Here is a 12,850-nt window from a genome sequence, read left to right as displayed (position 1 = left end):
TTATAATGTGAAGGTGGGATTTGTACTAGTTCAGTACTTTGCATTGCAATGTTTTGAACTAATTGTGCAATGTTCTGCCACAGCTGCATAGAGGCACACAGCAGTTTAGTATATGAGAATAATTGTGTGTGTGTAGTAGATGTTTCAGGAAGTTGTGTGGTGGTGTATAGAATCAGACCCGTACAGCAAAGCACAAAGCCATGGGATCTTGGCGTAAATTAGAAACAGTAAGGATGTCTTCTTGAGGCTTTTACAGAACATAAGAGTGTAATGCATTTTTCTATCATACCTGCTATGAGCTTTTAAACTATAAAAAGTATTTTCTGGTACAGTTACGGATTTTTGTCCTGAGAATACTATTCCAACACAGGTTAAAACTAGATTGTGCAGCCTAGTAGATTATACACAGGCTGCAAATAACACTGGCATCTATTCGTAGTCTGAACCAGGTAGAAGAATCTTTATAAAGCATGTTTGTTCTCCTTTTTCTTGAAAATCAGTAGTTTGGGGTGGGCTGCTGCCAATCTATGGTGTCGTTCCTCAGGGGTGTCCCTGCACCGGCATGGGTTGCTCACAGGCTGTGGTCCCTCAGGGGTGTGCATTCAGCGTGGAGTCCTCCATGGGCGGTCGTCCCCTCAAAGGTCCCCCCTCAGGCATGGTGTACCTCTATTTGTGTCCCCAACCACGTCCCCTTCCCCGACTGTCCCTTGGGTTTCTTCAAAACACGCCTCTCCCTCTCGCTCCTCAGGCGTCTCCTCAGTCCTTCCCTCCGCTGTGTCCTCAGGTGTGTCCTCAGGTGCGCCCCTTGGCTCCTCCTGCCCGCCCCTGGCGGCGCCGCAGCAGCGGCCCCACGCGCTCCCCTGATTGGCCGCAGCGCCGGCGCGGCGGGGTTGTCCTCCTCCCTCTCAGAACCGGCCGGCACCGGGCGGGGGGCGGCCTGCCACAGGCACCCTGCAGCCCGTGGGACCGGAACCCTGCTGTTTATACCCAATACAGCCGCTGAACTCCGTTAGACTAGGATTTGCCCTGTTGTAGTCTGTGACAGTGGGCATGTGTTACCAAAACTGCCCCGGGAAGTTGGAGGGGAAACCCAACCAAACTCTGTTACTGTCACGTTTATCTGCTTATGGACTTTTTTCTGTTTCAACCCTCTCTTTCATGTTTATTTGGAATAGACTATGTTATATAATACTTATACATATATAAAATGTTATAATGTGTGGAAGGTTCTTCAACTGTATATTTAATGTTTAAAATGGTTTCTGTGGTGATACGCAACAGGACACCTTCAACGGACCTCTGGTTCTGTTAAAACAGGGTTGCTCTGACAGACTTTTCTGCTACTAGTAGCTCATGGCCAAAGAAACTGAATCCCTTATCTGCAGTGGAACACTGGACTTGTTGCATTTTTATCTACCATCTGAAATTAAAATACAGTACTTCACGTTTTAAATGTTTTTCAAAAAGTATGATGCCTAAAAAGCTTTTTTGTCCTTTCAGGTGTTGGACATTCTTTCATGATCTTATTCTCCACATGTTTTTAAAAGCAAACCAACCAACCCAAAACAAAACAACTCTCTTATTTTTTTCCTAGGTCCTGCCATATGCTAGTGATCTGAATGATCAGTGTAAAACCATGCACTCATTTAATTTCCTTGCACTGAGATGAAGCTTGAAGTGTTCTGCAAAGGAAGAATTGTGCTTGATTCCCTCTGCTCATAGTAAGTTGAACTTTAAGCTTTCTATTGAAGTTAATCACACTTTCTCTCATGAGTAAAAATGTTTTTAACATGAAACAATACTCCACAGAGGTTTGACAAACTATATTTTAATTGTAATTGATTTATACCAAAAGATAAAATGAGTTAATTAGGGCATGCTATCAGAATTAGTGGCAAGGGAAATACTCTATACAGCTGGCAGGTAGAGGGTAGGAGATGAGAGATTTTTAAAGGGAATAGGACACTGGCATTTTTAACCTACTAGTGCTGAACTGAGTAATGAAAATATTCTACCTCTGGCTCTTGCACAGATTGAGTGTGTGGATTTTCTGTAGTATGGAGGTTGAATGTAGTCCAGAGAGATCTAATTGGATTTCTCTTACTGGTACTCCTTCATATGATATGGGTAGTATTGTTTTGTTTCATCAACAATGTAAACAATGCTTCTTTGGTCTCAGAGATTCTGGGTGGTATAAAGGTAGGTTCTGGTTCTGTAAGGCAGCCAAGCTGAGCAGGTACTATGCAATATGAGTAAGGTTTAGAAAAAACAGTCTCTTAGTTATTGGTAATGTTTCTGGTCATATTGACAAGTTCCATTTCAAGCTATTGTAAGTAGGTGTCACTTTATGCTGCTTGGCAGTGGTGTGCAGTGTGTCATCATTACAGCTGTAATTTGGTCATGGAAAGCTTAGCAAAAATCCAGTTATCATGGTGGAGGCATTACAAGGGGTTATCTCGTTGTCATCAAAAATGTCTTGTGCAGGCTTGTCATTGTGGGGACATAAGTCATGGAATGTGCTAAAAATTAGATGTGTGTTTGGCTTATATACACTTTTCAGGGGGATGTGCTATGTGGGTAGGGCTGCGTCAGCAATCTAAGGTAAACCCTTTTTCCAATTTGAGCATAACAATAATTCCTGTTGTGTGAAGTGGCATAAAAGTGTTGTACAAAATGATGCTTGCTTTTATCTGAAAAAAACTTTTGTTCCAGTTTTATGTGGAATTATTTTCAAGGTGGGTTGAGGTTTAACAATTACAGCTGTTCTCCTGGTGTCAGAACATTCAAAACACAAGAAGTTGTATGATATTTAAGCCAAATTTAATTCTATCCCTTGAAGATTTGAGCCTGGAAAGACTGCAATTTAGAATGTCAGTTCCTATGTGATATTATTTCTTCTACGAGATATCTCCTGGAGATGCTACACTTCTGAGATCCATGTATACAGACCGCATGTAACAGTCACAGAGGGAGCGCTATTTCCCTCGCAGAACTCTTGCAGATAATTTATACACTTTTTCCCAGATAGAGTTGCATATTCTGGTTTAATATTGGAAGGCCAAAATTTGATGTAAAAGAGCTAGGGAAGTTATATGCATCACTTCAGGGATGATGAGATCGTCTAATTTACTCCCTTATGGGACTGTCAGAAATGCTTCCACGCCAACATGATAGGTTTGTCATTTTATCCTTACATGTTTCAGATAATTCAGGTCCTGCTATTGTAATATCTGAGATAAAGTAATTATTTATGAAAGTCAGTATCAGTGTAGACTTCAAAATGTTATGGAAGTATTTCCATATGTGAAGAACTTACCGTTCTTAGGAAAGGCTTAAAATCTACAAATGTTAATTTCGCAAATTAATCTGGGCCATCTGCATATTGCTGCTTGTTGGTTTTAGTTGACTTGAGACTCTGTAGCACTAGGAGAACTAGTTAATTTGATACATTCTTAGGAGAAATCTCTTCTTAAAATTACAGACTCTTTCTAATCACAAAAAGTTGAATTAGAAAATACACAGGACAACAACAAACAGAGAAGGGATTTTGGCAAAATTTTTAGTGCAGCCTTCTGCATTTCACCTTTGTCCTTCTCGTCCTTTTGTGGAGTCCTTTCCCCTGTTACTCTTCTCCTCCTGTATGACAGGTGAGGTCGGATGTGAGACAGTCAATAAAGTTTCTCATGTATATTTCAAAGAACAGCAGTCAATTAACCTTGAGAGAGTTGGACATTCTCTTGTCTATAACAATAGGCCAATATGCTAAATGCAATCAGGCTGTGGGTACATATGGAAAGAGCTTGAGTCACTCGCATGCAAATAAGTCACACTGAGGTCCTCTTCCCACTTTTAAACACACCTTTAAAAATGTAGCCTCTTTACCAAGGAATGCTCCAATTTGTAGCAGAATTTCTCCCAGCGTGGCAGGGCATTATTATTACTGTTTCAATAGCATCATATTAAACTCATCTTTTATGAGCATGAAGAAAGACAGGGTCATTGATCTGAGTGTGTCCAAACTAAACTTGGTCAAAGATGCAGCAAGACAGATTGTCAGTGGGATGAGGAAGTAGGCTGGATAATCATCCAGCACAAAGCTCATTAATATTTCTAGTGATACGGCCAAATTTTGAGTTCTGAGGCTTTTTGCAAGAGCAGGTCAAACAGCTTTGCAATTTTGAATCTGGTAAAACCAGTGATACCTCTAAGGCAGGGAATAGCTTTGGGAGAAGTGTTACTAACCCTAAACTTCCCCTTTGCAATTTGGAAATATTTTAGTCTATTTACACATACTGTAGTCAAGTCAGAATTGTCCTTATTTATTTTTTCTTTGTTATAATTGTAGCATTCACATTTTAATAAAACTATAGGTATAAGAGCAAGGAATTATGCTTTTAAAGGAAAAAAAGTTGCTATTATTATGACCTAACTTTTCCTTAAATCAAAGATGCAGAGAATATTAGGGTAGGGTTTGGTTTTTAGGAAATATTCTTCTCAGGTGAGGAGACTTGTGTGTATGTATGTGAAAGGCATTTTATATGCAGAAAGGATCACACGAAACTAGCAGAATGGAAATTACTTTTTCATATCTGTTAGAAAGAAACCCCTGTAGACGTTGATATCCTTGCAAGGACTCATCTTCACCTTATATAAGGACTGCACTCATCTAGTTATTTTAAATTGGTTGCAAAATACAATTATACATAAAGAAACACAGTAAAGAGCTCTATCAAATGCAGTAGAGCAGTAAATACTGTTTTCAATTAAACACTAATCTAAAGGATATTATTTCACTGTCCAAGACCTCTCCAGATATTTTTTTTAAACAAACATGTTAATTACAGAATTTCATTTGCTGGCTCTGAAAGTTTGTCCTTTTAATGAAGAAGATATTTTAAAATTACTCACTATAGTTACTTGCAGAAGGCCTCATCCTGAATTTCATTAAGCACACAAAAATCCCTTTGAAGTGTTCTTTTTCAGTGAAAACATTATCAGGTCCAGAGTTGGTACGCTACTGAAAAAGAGTGTGGGTCAAAGTCTCATACTGGGCAAATCAGTACATCTCTGTTGATTTAAACGAAGTTATGTTAATTTACTTCAAATGGGACTCTGAAGAGCTATTTTAATGTCTAAAGATGTAATATAAGATTGTTCCATGTTTATATGCTTTTAAAATATTTAGTTTTCAGTGTCTGAATTTTGGTTCAAATAAGATATTAACAAAATATTGAATAGGCTTCTGCCATTCTTGGAACTGCTTGCCTCATAGTGTATCTATATTGCTGCAGTACTAATTATACTGTATTTTTAGAGTTGATTAAACAGTTATCCAATAATGAGATTCAAATGTAAACTACCACAGGAAAAAAACAGGTAATTAGAACTCTGTTCTCACCTCAGTTCAACAACATGAGCAAACACCCCTTTTCTACAGGTCACTTTGGGGTAGTGCTAAACAACACGCTGTTATTTGCGTATGCAGTTTGCATGGTGTTGATGCTGAGCTGCCTGGATTTGCCGTACAAAGCAGCAGTTGTTTTTAATTTTCAGGAGGCATGTGCGCAGATGTGTAGGATGGGAACAAAGAACAAAATATGTTTTAGAAAGCGGTTTTGCAGTTTCTTGTTGGTCCAAATCATAAATTCACGTGATTGGCATGTATATGGTAAATGGTAATCCATATACACACCAACTTTGTCGATGCTAAAGAGTAATCAATAATCACTGAATTCAATAGTAATAGATAGCCTCTTGGGTCCCCATAGTGGCAGAAGTTAATACTGACTCCCTAAAAGAAGCTTTTCCATCTTCTCTGTTCTTGCTGGGAAAGAAAAGTTAGTGAGCCAGACAAGATTCATACCACCGAGAGATTTTTTTTTTAAAATTTTTTTTCCTTGAATTGTTCAAGAATGGGGGCTGTTCAAATGATCAGTTGTAGCAAGAATAAATTACTTGTTTGTGATCACTTTAAGAGTCTTATCTATTCATGTGCTTGCACACCAACATTTTTAGACCGAGACCCAAGTCTCCAGACCCACCTAGATTCACCAACCCTTTTCATTAGAGGTTCATTATAGGGGGAAAGCAGGGTGGGAATGGCATTAGCTTACCAGCAAACCGTTACTCATACATATAAATAAAATGCCTTGCTTAATTTCTAAAATGGAGGCATGTTTGTCCTTGAAATGGTTGCCTCCTCATGTTTATGTTTGAGAAACATTGTTGTAAGTAGTGTTGGGTTTTCCAAACACCTCTGGAATAGGTGTCCTAATTCCATTAGAGGTCAACAGGCTTTGTATGCCTAAACCCCTTGGAGTCCTCTGAAAATCCCACTTGTAGGACACAGCATCAGTGGTTTAAACAGTTCAAGGCCACTTTACTCATTTGTTAGAAGGACCCTCCAGCTTTCTTTGATCTCTTCCTGAGAAGAAGTTCCCAGTGTTCTTGAAGGTACAACTGCTTGTTTAGGAGGCAGAAAGCTGCCCCACACAGTGTGTTTTAACCATCGCAGCATGTAACTGTTGTGAAGTAGCTCTGTCTAAACCTATAGCTGATAGTTGGAGTCCAGGTAGCACCTTTACCGTAATCCAATAATGTCCAGCCACTTTGGTTTTGTAATGATTTCTGTCTCTGCTTGTTTCATCATCCAGGACTATGACCTCCGGAACACTACTGCTCCACATAAAAGATTACTAGGGTAAAATTAAAACATGTAAGAAACTTGTTAAATGTTGTCAGGGTTTATAATTTAAAACTGCTATGTTATTAGATATTGGAACAGCACAAAAGGTAACTCGTGCAAAGGTTTTAACCTCTGGCCCCTTCTATACCAATTAAAGTATAATGTATAATGAAATTTTAATCTCATATAATTAAACACAGTATTAATTTTGTAAAACTAGAAAGGCTTTTTAACCTGTATTAATCTTCCTTTTTGAAGCAAATAAGTGTTTCCTGCAAGTTGCATTGTTTCTTTTTAATTAAAGGAAAGAATTAAATTTCCTTGTTTATACAAGTTCATAAAATATTTTTCTCTACATCTTTTCTCTTAGGTTAAATATCAAAAGCAAGTTGTTTGGGTTTTTTTTCTTATTAAAAAAAGCATTATTGAATATCATAGTTTCCTCAGGGTAAGGTAATAGACTACACAGATTTAATTAATCAAGAATATATTTATACTGTAAAATGTCTAATATATCATTAAATCCTTTCCTTCTTTGCCACACAGTATCTCTGCTCAGAAGGTATTAAGGCCTTCATGTCTTAATGAGACTTACATCATTCATTAATCTTCCTAGATAAAATTATTGTAGCTGACATATATGTGTATATACACACACAAACATATTTCTTGTAAACATTCTAATTTTGCAAGACTTAAATGGCAAGATTTCCAATGACCAATATCAGAATATGCCCTTATAGGATGGAAACAGTATTGTAACATGAGATTGCTAGTAAAATGTCTGAAGGGTATAAGGAAATGTCTGTAGTCTAATAATTGCTTTCTTTAAAAGTTAAACAAAAGGAATGTGCAGCTGGAAAAGATTCTAGGGATTTTGAGGAAGATGCACGTGATATCTAGTACTCAAAATGCATTAAAAGCTCTAGCATAAGCAGTTGGTGTATAATGGATAATTTGGACTCATTACTGATGACATCTTAGTGTATCATCTCTGTGGCCTCGGTAGCATAAGCCTTAAAGCAAATGAAGCACAGTTCTGTTTTGCATGGGTAAGTGTTGTATTAGGTGCTTGAGAGTGACAGTGCTAATTCAAAAGAAGAGAACATGGGTGGAGGGACTTCGGAGTTTCTTAGCGCACCTATGGCAAACTAATGCCCTAGCTTTCTTTAGTCCAAAGGCTCCATGTGATTATGCGAAAATGAAGAAAATGGTAGCATATTCTTATCTGTTGTGTTTTATCCCCCCTTTGCACACCCTTTTTCCAAGATGGTTGACAATGCTAATGGCACAGCAAAGAGATATGCAGTCCCAGATATTTCTTAAAGACTTGGCCAACCTTCATCGGATGGTAACTTACATAGTCAAACACTACTATACCTTTTCTCTAAATTGCCTCTAGAATCTTTCAAAATATTATATTATAATTTTTTTTTTTTTCAGAAAATCTTGGAGTAGTATCAAGAGACCTTTTTAATAACATGCTAAAGGCTGTTCCTAGAAATATTACCCAAGTTTCAGAGCAGGCATCATGCTTGATGAGCAGCGTGACATTTTGGTAATGTTCTTGCCTTTCTATTTAAAACAAAAGACAGAATAAAGCATCAGAAAACTTGGGTTACCAAAAGAAGAGAATCTTTGGCTTTTATAGATACATTCACTAGACTGTCAAATGATGATGGATAGCAGGCAACTAAGATAAATTAGCATCCTGTCAGCCCTGAATAGCAGGGCAAACTAGCTTTCATCCAGGTCCGTATTACTTTCCCGTGTGTGTATGGTACAACTGGGTAATCCATTTGGAGATACCAAGGCATTTCTTCCATGTTCCCAAATGATAGCATTCTATGATGTTTTTAGGTGCAGACAGCAGTTACTAAATCTCATCACAAGTGTTTACTGATAGTACTAAAAGTCCTAATTCTTGATGTAACTGATGTTTTGAGATTTGTGGTGAGGTTCATTATTACAAAAACTGGGGTTATTATAGAACACTAGAAGGACAAGACGGTAAAATATCCATGTTTGCAACTTATGAAAGAGCTGTGAAGCTGTTATGTATGGGTGTACCTTCAATACACAGAAAACAGAGGATTAGAACTAATGCATTTTTCAGGTGAAAAAGCAAGGTGCTCATGCTTTTGGTGTATGTGTTTCGTTGAAAAAAGATAGTATTTTTCAAAGGGTTTTGGCAGAACATTATTTTGCTAGCTCCAACTCAGTGGCATAGAAAAGCAGTTGGAGGATTGTCTTTTATTTGTCCAGTAGTCTGCTGTGGGAAGACAGCTGAAGGAATCCAAGGGATAAATTTGGCATTGGCTCTTCTGTGTGTAAAGTGAGTACTCATTTCACCCATCTGCCAACCTGTGGACCTAATCATACTACCACAGGGGTCACTAAAGTTAGGCACAGGCAGAATGAAATATGTAGTCTTCTGTAGGTAGTAGAAAGTTCTTAACTCTACTGTCAGCGTGTTGCCGCATACGGCCTTACCCCACTCAGAATCTGTTGTTTCCTCTGAGAGGTTCTTAGATGGCAGAATATCTGCATGTAATTAAGAAACAAAAAGTAGGGTTTACAAAACAGTCTCACATTCATGAGACTCTCAAACCTAGCATAAGCTTATTTAAAGTGAGCAGAGGTATTAGAAAACATGGAAGCTAAAAGAATAGAAAACAAAATAGGACAATGGAGGAGGGGGGAGTTCAATAATATTAAAATAAAAAGGCTCTGCACTGGGCAAGTTTTCCCCAGATTGCCTGCCTTTAATATTAAATTACTGTTTTCTGGCAGGATCATCTGCAAAACTCTGATTTTGTTTCTTCTTCTGTTCATAGTCTGATAATTGAGGCTGAATTCCCTTGTCTTTAATATGCCATATATTCTCCACCTGGCAAAGGACTCAGACAGATACAGATAAATACCCTGTAGTCATACAGACAGAGAAACTGCTGTAATTGCTTTCATAATGACTCTCAGACATCAAAGGAAGGCAAATAATGGTATTTAACACTGTTTCCATTCTTTAGCTGAAATGTAATTTTATAGAGTTATTGTCAGGCAGTACAGTGAATGTACAAGTGCAACTGTCATAGTCTACTCATATTAATTAGCTGCCCACAAGAGGTCCAGGATAGTAATGGCAAAGTTCTCCTCATTTCAGATGGTCTGATATTCAGACAGAACCGTAAGTACAATAGCTTGATTAACATAGTTGCTTAGATCAGGTTTTCCCTAGGAGTATGTCAATTGGCATTTTGAAGAATCAATTAATTAGCACTCCAAATAATCCATTCTTGGGTTAATGAAAGTATTTTGTACAGCTGCAAAAACTTACATGAAATAAAATCCAAGCCTTTCCAAAGTGCTAAGGTTGAAGACTTGTAATTTGGAGAATGTTGTGCACTCCGTGGACAGTTTCATAATAAAAAGTTATTAAAAGAAATTCAGTTGACCAGAGCTTATCCAACAGTTGAACTTGTTTTGATTTGTTTGTTTATGTTTCAGAGGAGAAGGGTATTCCAGGGCATATAACAGTGGAATAGAAATTAGGACTTTACTATGCAATAATATGATTGAAATACAAGGTTAATTAGGGTAACCAAATATCAACGTTTTGCCTAATATTACTTACCACTTACGGAAGTTAGATCTTGAAGATAATTTAGTTGATTTAGATTCTGCAAAGCTTTGCTCATATAAATAGTCAGTCTAAACCCATGTGATTACTTTCACTGAGGTCACTGAATTTTTGTTGGTAGCCCAGAAGGCTTTGAAATTAATGGAAGTGCTTACCCAAGCAAAATTCTTCATGTAAGGGAACTTTCAGAAATAGGCTTCTACTTTCAGCTCCCCTGGCATTGAGATGTGAATCCTGTACAGATGGAAATTGAAAATTGGAGGGAAGATTTTTTTAAATTGCATCTGTAAAAACATAGCATTTCTTGAAAGACACTTGACCTTCATTGCAAGATTTTATATTATGTTTTAAACTCTTACAAGTTATAGATAATTTTCAGTATTTTCTGTCACATACTTTTTTCTGGGGTTTTTTTGAAGGTAATTTATCACTTTTTGCTCTTGATGTTCTTATTAGTGATGTGCCAAGGTAGAGTGCTTACATGAAAATGCAAGCTTGTTCTCTGTCAGGCCGGCTGTATGTAAATCCAGGCTCAACCCACCCCAGGCATCATGCTTTCTGAAAATCAAGGTATATTGCCGCACCAAAAAGCATGGTAATTTTAGTAAGCCATTAAATATCATTCCATAAAATACTGGAGTATAAATACTAGAACATGCCTACACTATTTATGCTAATACTAGAAATGGTCTTACTTTCCTCATTGTCCTTAGTTCTTGATCTCCAGCTAGGCCTTTTTAGGCAACTTTTTGACTTGTTTACCTTTCCATCTTCCTGCCTTGCCCTTAAGTCCAGTGGGAGCCAACGAATAACTTCACCTCATACAGAAAAGCAAGTGTCTTTTGCCTATGCAGGGGCCAAAGTAGTGAGACAAATCAGGTGCTCCTGTATTTGAGGATAATGTTGTTAGGCTCAACTTCAGCCCATTTCTATTTCAAGACCTCATACTGTTTTTTCTCCTACTAGTTGAATAAGGAATGGCTCTATGAAAACAACTGGAGCTATGCTGATGTGAAAAAGGGGCATATGATCAGAATAAGTCTCTACTTACATTCTGAAATTCCAGTTATGCTTTCAGCTAAGCGTGGTCAAACTCCTGTATTTTGAATGCCTGTCTGCCAGTTTTGCCTCTTAAAAGAGAATTTCTTTTATGCTCTTGAGTAAGATTAGGAAGTAAATAAAATACCCCAACATGTCATCATGCAACTTTCATAGTTATGAATAAAAACTTCAAATCTCAAAGACTAGTTTTTCCAGACGATTTACAGTAAGTAGTTCTATAAAACTATGGAATTGGTGTTCTAGCTCTTCTATGCCATACTATGGTTGCTGCATTAGTTTAGGAGTTGGTACAGAATATAGCCTTGAACATGATGCATTGGTACTTGTGGCGTGAATGCTATGGTAAGGCCTATGATCTGAAGAGTTGGGTGTTCAGTAGTTTTTGTAGCTACCAGAATCAGGTGAATTTCATCCCAAATCAATGATTACAGCACAGAAAAAAAAGTAGAGATGAAATTCCAATGGACTCATTCCTCCTTTGCCAATGGAGTATATTCTGTCATATCTTCAGGTCTTAACAGATTTTCAGCTCAAATAGCTGCTCCAAACTTTGGTTAGGCTTTACAATTTGCTAAACAGTGTTTTGTGATAAATTGTTCTGTTTATCTAGCTCATTTAAGCACACTGAGTGAGAATGTCATTTGGCTTCATCATGTTATATCAGAAACCTGAAATACCACTAGATAAAGCTCTGTCTGTGTTAAAAAAAATTGAAAACTTAAAATGCTGCAGTGATCTGAAATGGATAAAGAGGGTGGCATTGTGGAAAAAGGCAATAGACTGGGACTCAGTTGAGCTGGGTTCATTTCTGATCCGCAAGAGATCTTCTGTGTGCATCACTATGCCTCAGCTTCCCATCTTTAAAATAAATAAATCTTTTTGGTGTTTTTGTCTGTTTAAAGCCCGATATTTTCTACAAGGACAATTTCTAATGAAAATACCTAGAATACCCAGTATATGTTAAATATACTGGTGATTTAGATAAATCTGGTGATTTAGATGTGTGTATATAACAAAACCCGGAATTTTTCGAGGTTCAGTTAATTTTACCAAGGGAAAGATCACTGGTATGCTGTAAATAATTTAGCTGCCTGCTAAATAAAATGAAATACAATGTAATTTTGTTTATACATTCACTTCCCTTTCCATGGATGGATTTTGGGAGCTAAACAATGCTGTACAAGTACTTGAAAATATAATTATAAACAGTAAAATAAGTCTGACTATTTCCAACATATATTTCCCACATATATTTCCCATGTTGGAAATATAGCTTGTTTTCCAGCTTTCTAGAAAGGCTATTATGTTACTGATGTTCTAAATCTTCCTTTTACTATAGCTAACGCTTAGGAAACTGGTTAAGGTCTATTTATTCCACATTTGTAGGTCCCTTTTGTTTTAAATACCTAACTCTAAAGTTAGTTGTCAGAGCTTATTATGGACTTACGCCAGAAGTGAGATCT

This window comes from Ciconia boyciana, chromosome 8 (assembly GCF_034638445.1).
Source record: "Ciconia boyciana chromosome 8, ASM3463844v1, whole genome shotgun sequence".
Classification (NCBI taxonomy): Eukaryota; Metazoa; Chordata; class Aves; order Ciconiiformes; family Ciconiidae; genus Ciconia; species Ciconia boyciana.
Note: the sequence above shows the minus strand (reverse complement) of the source record.